Source organism: Bolinopsis microptera, chromosome 9, assembly GCF_026151205.1.
Source record: "Bolinopsis microptera isolate Bmic1 chromosome 9, MBARI_Bmic_1.0, whole genome shotgun sequence".
NCBI classification, from domain to species: Eukaryota; Metazoa; Ctenophora; class Tentaculata; order Lobata; family Bolinopsidae; genus Bolinopsis; species Bolinopsis microptera.
Genome location: NC_087080.1, coordinates 5,183,358 through 5,195,366, shown reverse-complemented (window position 1 = coordinate 5,195,366; position 12,009 = coordinate 5,183,358).

Sequence of the window (12,009 nt, the reverse complement as noted above, 5' to 3'; positions counted from 1 at the left end):
TTGAAAGACAGCTTAAGTTTCCTAACGAAATAATGGTAACACGACTTAGACCAGACCTGGTTATTTTCTCAATGTCTGCATGCTAAGAAAGTGTTGCGGTGGCAGTTAAAAGTGCCCTCTGAAAAAAGGATCGCAGAATCTCATGAGTCTCGACAGTCTTCAGGCGAAGATTCAGACAAAATGAAAATGAAAAGGATGGTCCTGCATCAGTTTTGCTGTTGATGTTGGAGCAAGAAAGGTTATAATTGCTGATGGAAATTTAGAGGAATGGAGCTGAAGAAGCTGACGAGGGATCAGAAGAGTGGGAAAGAAGTAACTATAAGCAGCCTATTGTTTTAGGTGGATCTGGTTCAAGGACAAAAGAAAATCGCGATTATTTAGGCCAAAAACCGTGGTGCCGCGACATAACATTAACAAGCCTGAAGCCAAACTAGGCGAAATCGTGGCGAAAATCTCGAAACTCGCAGCAAAAGATAATGTATTTGCACGAATAGAATTATGAATTAGGGGTAGACTGGTTTGTAGGGTAATGACTTGCTAGTTGGTTTGTGTGTACGACTTAGAGGTGGCTACTTAAAGGTTGCGGCATGTTGCCAGCATTATGGTATCTTTTGTATAGGTTTTTCACTATCACGTTCATCACGTTCATCATGTTCATGTTCGTAGAAATATTTCCTATACCCTCATGAGTTTTTGTTTATATTGTGTTCGCAAAGGTATGTTATAAAGTTATAATATAAATTAATTGTCTTAACAATTGATTTCACATAGCCATGTGCCTACGCGTACTGCGTGACGCGCTTGTTTCACCGCCTCCGGCGGTCGCGCGCTACTGCAAGCGAGAGGGCTCTGGTTAGAGCAAACAATTGATCAATATTCTCATTGTAGGTTTACAACCTAACAGGACGCGCGCCGAGTTGGACTCGTCGACGGTCTTGATTCACGATGTCAATCCTTCGTAGCTCGGTGAGGCACAGTGGTGCATTTCGCCGATCTACCGAAGTGGTTGCGAGAAGAATTATTTGATGCGCGGCGCGACCCAGTAGTGCATCGCGCTACAAGTCTTGTGCCATCCTCAGTAACCTTGCTAGATGGTCATTCAAGAAAATGTCAGTCAAAACAGTAAAAATTGGGTCGCAGAAAGCCGAAATTTGAAAATGTCCTACCGATAGGACATTTCCAAAATTTTCATTCCATCAATGTTTTCTCCGGATACACAGCTTCCAGTACCTATACAATGACAAAAAATTGCGATTATTTCACCCCAGCGAACGCCGCGGGCTTCATGCGCCGCTAAAACGTTTAAATTTCATTTTTATAATTCTCCCAAGACTCCTGTTAAGACAAATTGCGAATGTTTAGCTTTAAAACTACTCTGTTCTTAAAACAATTGTTTTAATCATCGAATACTGAAGAGTTCAATTCAATCCAAGGTAAATTGTTCAAATTATGAGTGATCATGAATGAAAAATGAATAATTTACACGTAAAATTTGCCTCAAAATTTGTCTTGAAAAATAACCATAACTCTGGCTATGATTTGAATTTTGAAAATTTAAAATGCTAGTGCCGCGCACAAAAATGTTCCGCGCATTTAAAACGTGTCGATAATGTGCCCAAACCAATGTCGCGTTGGATAATAGTATCCAAGCTGGTTGAATTCACACTTTTCATTTCTTGTTCCAGTTTGTAGCTTTGTGTGGCAGCCATATTGGTTTTGTGCGTGCGCTTATATTGCGCGTTATCTATATATCTTACCGTTAAATGTACGTTTACAGATTTAATCGAGATCTCTGCGAGGCTTTCATAATTATGTATGATATAGCTTGATATGCTGTTACTTCAAATTGCTGTAATTTCTATTTATATTGACTGAAGTAGAGTACAAAATAAAATTATTTGCTCTCTAATTTTAAGGATGTCGACCTGCAACTGAAATTGAGTGATATTCGACTATTTCAATTTAGATTCGCTAGTCAACAAAATGATTGCTCACTCCGAAATAACGACTTTCAAGGAATGGTATGTACCCTATTATTTACAACAAGGCTCCCAGCATTATAGTAAAACATAGACAATAGACAATATTTTAATATAAACTATAATTAATTTTTGACCGGGAACATTCAGCAGTTAACTTTGTCGTATTTTAAAACAAGTAACTCGGGCCCAGTTCGTAGAGAAGATGGATTTGCTGTATTTTAAAACAAGTAACTCGGGCCCAGTTCGTAGAGAAGATGGATTTGCTGTATTTTAAAACAAGTAACTCGGGCCCAGTTCGTAGAGAAGATGGATTTGCTGTATTTTAAAACAAGTAACTCGGGCCCAGTTCGTAGAGAAGATGGATTTGCTGTATTTTAAAACAAGTAACTCGGGCCCAGTTCGTAGAGAAGATGGATTTGCTGTATTTTGAAACAAGTAACTCGGGCCCAGTTCGTAGAGAAGATGGATTTGCTGTATTTTAAAACAAGTCACTCGGGCCCAGTTCGTAGAGAAGATGGATTTGCTGTATTTTAAAACAAGTAACTCGGGCCCAGTTCGTAGAGAAGATGGATTTGCTGTATTTTAAAACAAGTCACTCGGGCCCAGTTCGTAGAGATGATGGATTTGCTGTATTTTAAAACAAGTAACTCGGGCCCAATTCGTAGAGAAGATGGATTTGCTGTATTTTAAAACAAGTAACTCGGGCCCAGTTCGTAGAGAAGATGGATTTGCTGTATTTTAAAACAAGTAACTCGGGCCCAGTTCGTAGAGAAGATGGATTTGCTGTATTTTAAAACAAGTAACTCGGGCCCAGTTCGTAGAGAAGATGGATTTGCTGTATTTTAAAACAAGTAACTCGGGCCCAGTTCGTAGAGAAGATGGATTTGCTGTATTTTAAAACAAGTAACTCGGGCCCAGTTCGTAGAGAAGATGGATTTGCTGTATTTTAAAACAAGTAACTCGGGCCCAGTTCGTAGAGAAGATGGATTTGCTGTATTTTAAAACAAGTCACTCGGGCCCAGTTCGTAGAGAAGATGGATTTGCTGTATTTTAAAACAAGTAACTCGGGCCCAGTTCGTAGAGAAGATGGATTTGCTGTATTTTAAAACAAGTCACTCGGGCCCAGTTCGTAGAGATGATGGATTTGCTGTATTTTAAAACAAGTAACTCGGGCCCAATTCGTAGAGAAGATGGATTTGCTGTATTTTAAAACAAGTAACTCGGGCCCAGTTCGTAGAGAAGATGGATTTGCTGTATTTTAAAACAAGTAACTCGGGCCCAGTTCGTAGAGAAGATGGATTTGCTGTATTTTAAAACAAGTAACTCGGGCCCAGTTCGTAGAGAAGATGGATTTGCTGTATTTTAAAACAAGTAACTCGGGCCCAGTTCGTAGAGAAGATGGATTTGCTGTATTTTAAAACAAGTCACTCGGGCCCAGTTCGTAGAGAAGATGGATTTGCTGTATTTTAAAACAAGTAACTCGGGCCCAGTTCGTAGAGAAGATGGATTTGCTGTATTTTAAAACAAGTCACTCGGGCCCAGTTCGTAGAGAAGATGGATTTGCTGTATTTTAAAACAAGTAACTCGGGCCCAGTTCGTAGAGAAGATGGATTTGCTGTATTTTAAAACAAGTCACTCGGGCCCAGTTCGTAGAGATGATGGATTTGCTGTATTTTAAAACAAGTAACTCGGGCCCAATTCGTAGAGAAGATGGATTTGCTGTATTTTAAAACAAGTAACTCGGGCCCAGTTCGTAGAGAAGATGGATTTGCTGTATTTTAAAACAAGTAACTCGGGCCCAGTTCGTAGAGAAGATGGATTTGCTGTATTTTAAAACAAGTAACTCGGGCCCAGTTCGTAGAGAAGATGGATTTGCTGTATTTTAAAACAAGTAACTCGGGCCCAGTTCGTAGAGAAGATGGATTTGCTGTATTTTAAAACAAGTAACTCGGGCCCAGTTCGTAGAGAAGATGGATTTGCTGTATTTTAAAACAAGTAACTCGGGCCCAGTTCGTAGAGAAGATGGATTTGCTGTATTTTAAAACAAGTAACTCGGGCCCAGTTCGTAGAGAAGATGGATTTGCTGTATTTTAAAACAAGTAACTCGGGCCCAGTTCGTAGAGAAGATGGATTTGCTGTATTTTAAAACAAGTAACTCGGGCCCAGTTCGTAGAGAAGATGGATTTGCTGTATTTTAAAACAAGTCACTCGGGCCCAGTTCGTAGAGAAGATGGATTTGCTGTATTTTAAAACAAGTAACTCGGGCCCAGTTCGTAGAGAAGATGGATTTGCTGTATTTTAAAACAAGTCACTCGGGCCCAGTTCGTAGAGATGATGGATTTGCTGTATTTTAAAACAAGTAACTCGGGCCCAATTCGTAGAGAAGATGGATTTGCTGTATTTTAAAACAAGTAACTCGGGCCAAGTTCGTAGAGAAGATGGATTTGCTGTATTTTAAAACAAGTAACTCGGGCCCAGTTCGTAGAGAAGATGGATTTGCTGTATTTTAAAACAAGTAACTCGGGCCCAGTTCGTAGAGAAGATGGATTTGCTGTATTTTAAAACAAGTAACTCGGGCCCAGTTCGTAGAGAAGATGGATTTGCTGTATTTTAAAACAAGTAACTCGGGCCCAGTTCGTAGAGAAGATGGATTTGCTGTATTTTAAAACAAGTAACTCGGGCCCAGTTCGTAGAGAAGATGGATTTGCTGTATTTTAAAACAAGTAACTCGGGCCCAGTTCGTAGAGAAGATGGATTTGCTGTATTTTAAAACAAGTAACTCGGGCCCAGTTCGTAGAGAAGATGGATTTGCTGTATTTTAAAACAAGTAACTCGGGCCCAGTTCGTAGAGAAGATGGATTTGCTGTATTTTAAAACAAGTAACTCGGGCCCAGTTCGTAGAGAAGATGGATTTGCTGTATTTTAAAACAAGTAACTCGGGCCCAGTTCGTAGAGAAGATGGATTTGCTGTATTTTAAAACAAGTAACTCGGGCCCAGTTCGTAGAGAAGATGGATTTGCTGTATTTTAAAACAAGTAACTCGGGCCCAGTTCGTAGAGAAGATGGATTTGCTGTATTTTAAAACAAGTAACTCGGGCCCAGTTCGTAGAGAAGATGGATTTGCTGTATTTTAAAACAAGTAACTCGGGCCCAGTTCGTAGAGAAGATGGATTTGCTGTATTTTAAAACAAGTAACTCGGGCCCAGTTCGTAGAGAAGATGGATTTGCTGTATTTTAAAACAAGTAACTCGGGCCCAGTTCGTAGAGAAGATGGATTTGCTGTATTTTAAAACAAGTAACTCGGGCCCAGTTTGTAGAGAAGATGGATTTGCTGTATTTTAAAACAAGTAACTCGGGCCCAGTTCGTAGAGAAGATGGATTTGCTGTATTTTAAAACAAGTAACTCGGGCCCAGTTCGTAGAGAAGATGGATTTGCTGTATTTTAAAACAAGTAACTCGGGCCCAGTTCGTAGAGAAGATGGATTTGCTGTATTTTAAAACAAGTAACTCGGGCCCAGTTCGTACGAACTACAGCAAATCTATCTTCTCTACGATCGTAGAGAAGATAGATTTGCTGTAGTTGTCAGTTTACGGACAAATAAAGTCGAAAAGCATTAATCAGAATATGTTTTAGGCTGTCCCAAAATTTCGGATTCTTTTTCTGGAGTTTGAAATTGGCGGGAATTTTAAAACTCTCGGTACCAAACCAATATTTTCAGCGCAGAGTTTTAGCGCGCGCCAAGAGCACACACGTATTTTTGCATTGAAGCTGCGCGTTATTTGCACGTGCACTTCTACAGATTAAAATTTGGAGAGGGCCCTTACTGCTTACATTACTAAGTTGTTATGTAGTAATATTGTGAATTTGTCCGAAACTGGAAACAAATCTTGTAAAATTTTACGAATAGAAGTTATAGTATTACTTGACTGTAAAAATTTACTGAGTTTCACTTCCATATTTCAGGATCCGACCGCTGATATTAAAATTGAAGAGTTAGATTTCATTGGAACATGGAATTACTGTAATGGAAAATAAAACAGGTCTTGCTGAGCACTGAGGATGAAGAAATGTTATGTGGGGAGAAAATGGGCTACTGGAAGTGGACCTTCTTAAACAAAGACGACTTTCACAAAATGTTTAAAAGATCACGGTCGCGGCATCGAATCTTGGACGCTTCCCCTGCCACTGTCAGACACTCAAATTGGAATAGTAGTGTGCGCTACTCGAGCTGTTGATATATGAGTTCTTCGGTGTTATTTATATAATTGTAATATGTAATGACTGACAGTGCGAGATATCTTTTTTTGTTTCTATTTGATGTGTTTAGTGTTTGTGTTGCATTCTAATATAAACCGCGTATTAGTTTCGTGTCAATTTTAAATTTGATAAGTTTATCTTTAAACTGTATTTATTAGCAGTAATAGTTACATTTTGGTATTATCCATATATTTATTATTGTAATACTGTTGTATAATGCTGTTTCTTCCTCATTGTAGCTTACATATAGGATAGCATACTTTGCTATGATCTTTAATCACAGTTGACAATACTTGATTAGAGTTAATGATTGTACGCGTTTGAAATCTTGATTTGATATAATCATTATAACCTTTACTAATATTCAGATGAATGAATTTGATGTTTTATTTTTCCTCGGCACTATTGAAAATCCTTTAAGGGATAGAATCGGCACTGTCAAATATCTTTAAAAGGTTCGTAAACGGAATTACAGTCGATCTCCTGACAAATTTATGCCGAAAATTTGTTTTAACACGCGCAGCAATATGAAGCCCGCGGCGTTCGCCGGGGTGTATTTAGGCCAAAAATCGCGGCGCCGCGACATGCCAAACTAGGCAAGAGACGGTCCTAATATATGGAACAAATATTTTACGAGTATCACCCGTTAATGTTCTCATTGTTCCAAATCTCACTTAACATTAACAAATTTGTCGCGGAAAATGGGAAAAATCGCGATTCCGCACGTGCCGCAATTTTCTTTTGACCTTGATTTGGTTGTTAGACTTAAAATTACCTGGGGACCTCAGGCTATTATGTTCATAAACAGAGATTAGGCGGAATGACAGGCTGAGCGCGGCCCAGTAAGACATAAAATAGACTTAAAATATTAAATTTAAGTTTAACACTAACAGGTAAGGCGATATATTTAATTGACGATGTCAATTCATGGCAGCTCGGCGCGGTACAGTAGCGCATCTCGCCGATCAATGTCGCTGTGAGAAGCCTCATTGAGTGCGCGGCGCGGCACAGTAACGCATCGCGCTACAAGCGATATATACTCGTAAAATATTTGTTTCGAATATTCAAGACCGTCGACGAGTCCAACTCGGCGCGCATTTTGATAGGTTATAATGTATAAACCTAAAAATTTAAGTTGGAGTTGGAGTAGATTATTTTAATTTGGGTGTAGGGGTTAAAGTTAAATATATATGAGCTGTCCTTTTTACATTTTAAGTTGCTCTAACCAGAGCCCTCTCGCTTGCAGTAGCGCGCGACCGTGAAACAAGCGCGTCACGCAGTACGTGTAGACACATGGCTAATATGTGAACATAGGAAGTTAGCCAGGAAGTTATTCATTTTTATCGAAAGTGGCCGAAAGCATTGTAGCGCGATGCGTTACTGTGCCGCGCCGCGCACTTAATGAGGCTTCTCACAGCGACAGATCGGCGAAATGCGCTACTGTGCCGCGCCGAGCTGCCATGAATTGACATCGTCAATTATAACCGAAAGCAGTATGAGTAAAAGGATAGTTGATATTCAGTAATTCGATTTTTTCTGCTTCTCTAGTCATCGAAGCCCGGCCCTGAGATCCTTAGGCGAAATTTTAATAATATTAATTGTCTGGAATATTTTTTTGAGGCTTAGCTTGTATTGCAGATTTGAGCTTGCTTGTTTATTGTTATGTTCCCTGGGAACCTCAGGCTTTTGCGTTCATAATACATAAATTATACCTGGGTGCTGGGATCGAGAAGACCCAGGCTTAATGAAAATATTGTAGCACGATGCACGGCGCTACTGGGCCTCGCCGAGCTGAGATGAAATATTGACATCCAACATCGTCAATTAATGAAAATATGGCGGAATAACAGGCTGAGAGCCGTTTGTTGTTTGTAGCTAGTTTGCTTCATAAAATTGAAACCATTTAATTGTTATTTCATTTATATCATTGACCATTAGTATTACCTAATGCATTGTCATACGTTGTATGATCCGCCGCTCCCCTTGTATTGTAGAAACGACAGGCTTAATGAAAATATTGTAGCGCGATGCGTTACTTGCTGCGCCGCGCACTCAATTATGTTGTAGCGCGATGCCTTTATCATTTATACTGTCTGTATCGGCGAGATGCGCTACTGTGCCGCGCTTCATATAGCCATGTGTATGTACGCGTACGCGTACTGCGTGACGCGCTTGTTTCGGCGGTCGCGCGCTACTGCAAGCGAGAGGGCTCTGGTTAGAGCAAGTGCCGCGCCGAGCTGAGATAAATTGACATCGTCAATTAACATGTTGCGTATCAAAAAGTGGCATGCAACGTATGTCAACTCCAAGGTTACTATACATTTTATTTTGTCATACGTTGTATGACGATTGCGCGGCTCCCCAGCTGTATCTTAGAAACTCTACATCATAGTGAAACTGCAGTGCACCTCATCACGGGACATTGTGGCCTCAACAAACACCTACACACCATTCACAAATCAGACACAAGTGCTTGTCCTAAATGCGGCGACGGAGAGGAGACTGTCTCACACTTTCTCGGACAGTGCCCGGCTATTGCCCAAATAAGAGGTCAATATTTCCGGGACTACTACCTCTCTGTCAATGACATATTCGACAACCAACACATCTCCACCATTGTCAACTTTACAAACCACACTAAACGCTTAGTGGTGCCGGAGGAGTTGGACCAGACAGGTGTAACATAGCGACTACTTTAACGCCGTCTTGTTTCGCCCCTCTCTTCCACACTCAACCACCACTTAACCGTTTATCTATAACACACCCCACAACACTCACCATCATCCGTGATTACACATCTTGATTCCACTGGCATCCTCCCACAGGACTGCCATAGCCCAGAGGTAGGCAAAGCATCCATATGCTATCCTCTCGTGGGCCAACCAGGCCCAGCCTCTCTTTAAAAAAAAAAAAAAAAAAATCATAGTGAAAGGACCGTGGGGGTCACGACGTGATACAAACAAAATAATTCCTTAAAAAACTTAATTTACAATTTCAAATTCCGTTAATATAAGAATGAAAAATTTAACATAATAACATTGACATGCTATTATCAATTATATGTACATATATGAAGCACACTTATTTTAACGGGTGATACTCGTAAAATATCTGTTCCATATATTGGACAGAGTCCAACTCGGCGCGCGTCCTGGCAGGTTGTAAACCTACAACACTTATTGCACTGGGCCAGGGAATCAGAAAAAACAGCCTAGCAAAGTAAAGTAAAGTAAAGTCAAATTTATGACATCACATCATCACACATGTCTACAAAATATCATCGCACTATGTGAAAAAATATATAATACATATGACATATTTCCCCACCAACATTAATTATTTATCAAATACAATATTTAAAAACAATTTTATCAAAAACATTATCCTATTTTAAAAACTTTCCAGTGGAATAAAGATTTATAAAAGGTTTTTTTGTCACATAAGGATGGAACCAAAGATCGTTTAGCATCTTGGAGAAAACGAGCCTTGAGGTCTCCTAGATTTGTTATGTATATTTATAGACTAGCTGGAACCCGTCTAAAGTGGTGTCAAGACTCAAGAGACTAAAATAATTATTACCTATTTAATTCGTGTTTTTGACACCACTTGGGGGTCCACATTTTGGGCACTAAAATTATTATTCCTTGGTCAATTTTTTATTTTTTCATCCTGATTTGAAGACCATTAGATGTTAGAGCATCTGAACCAGTCAAAAAAGTTTAAGTTGTATATCTTTTACGGTTTTTGCGGAAAGTCGTGTTAAAGTTGATGTCGTGGTGTCAGTAAAATGGTACGGATATATATATATTTCATGGCTGGACTTCTACACAATAAAAGAAAGCGGTTGCTTATGATTGGCTACGGGGACACGTCATACACACGGTTGGATTGTTAATTCGGTTGAAGTACCTTTACATCCATTATCACCATAATCTGAACATGATTTATTAAAAATTTGCAATATCGAAAACGAAAAATCTGAATAAACTGAAAATTTTGAAACTGAAAGCTGCACTCAATTGATGGAAGGCAAAAATTTACTCATAACTAGCAAGGTAATAACTACAAATGAACAGCAGATTTATAAATCTGCTGATAAAAATTAGATAAAAGACATGGTAACTGATAAGAGTTTGGAATTACACGTAAGCAGATAAATAGTCTAAAATTTCTGTCTCAAATCAAGTTTATAGTGCATCATGAATTTAGGCTTGTTCGATCAAAGTTATATTAGGAGATATTAGGAAAATAGTTCGGTCGGCCGGAAGGGAGTCCAGACTGAGTGTGGTGTGGAGGCAGGATCACCGAGAGACTCGAGATGCTTGTGAGAGTAGTGTACTCATCTAACCGCCATCCAAATGTGTCACCGATAGAAATACATATATTATGATTGGCTACTGGGACACGTCATACACACGGTTGGATTGTTAATTCGGTTGAAGTACCTTTACATCCATTATCACCAAAATCTGAACATGATATATATATATCGTCTCGCTTTATATATAGTAAGATAATTAATGTAGTTTTTATACCGCGTAAAATTTTACGGACGAAGTGTTGATGCACTTTCCACTGTAAACAAGAGCCACTTTGGTCTACTTGCTGTGAGGTGTCTCAGCTACATTGGTTGGAACTTGGGGTCCCCCTATTCATTTTAAAAACTTTAAAATATTAATATGGTTAATTATCTATTTAGGCAAAAAGCTGGATAATATGTCGACCTACAATAACTGGTGTAGGTACTTTTCTTTATTTTGGATATGGAAGCAATTTGTTTTCCGAACGAATTCACATAAACAATCCATCTGCTAAGAAAGTATCTATTGCTCGGTTGGATGACTACAAGCTCAGTTTTGGGAATTTTTCTAAGGATGGGGTGGAGCAAGTGCAACTATTAAACCTCAAAAAGGATCACATGTCTGGGGAGTTGTATGGAAATTGATGTAAAACATCTTCCATCTCTTGACAAACAAGAAGGAGTCCCGTATGTTTACCAGCGACTGGAAAACAAAGAAGTTATAACTCCAGAATCGAAGAAACTTTCTGTTTTAACGTATCATTTGGTAAAAGGGCTGGATATGGATCCTGTACCCAGTGGAGTGTATCATAGTATTATTCTGAAGGGAGCAATGGAGAATAATTTACCTGGTGAATACATGGAGTTTCTTCGAGGTATAAAGAATAATGGTTTCATGGGAAATGAAGGCACTGTGTTTGAATTGCCAGCAAATCCTGAGGATGAAGATCTCAAGGCGATGTCAAATAATTAGATTCTGTTTGCATATTATCTCTTGCTGATTTGACAAAAGTTTGAGATTTGGGATGGTCATGGATACTGTACCTAGGCCTTAGTTACATGAATGTTTGTTGAATATTATTATTTGGTTTCTGCTATATTATTGAGTTAGAGCATGTATCAAATTATTTGGGTTTTGTATCTTACTAGTGTACAATTTATTCTTACTGTACTAAAATTGAATTTGTTTTGAGATAAGATGTGTAACATTGTGGTTCTTAGATAAAATACCTATTGATTTAAACATGGTTTTTAATTACTATTTGGATTCTTTACTGCTTCATCACCTTCATTCTGAAGAGTGCAAGATTTAACGATATTAAGTAGTATCAAAAATATTTTGAATTCAGCTTTTAGTTGCAAGTATTTGATTAGTTTACATCACACTAATGTGATGTAAACTAATCAAGTACTTGAAAGTTTACATCAATCTATAAAGTACTATGGAAATATCTCACTTGAAATGCTTC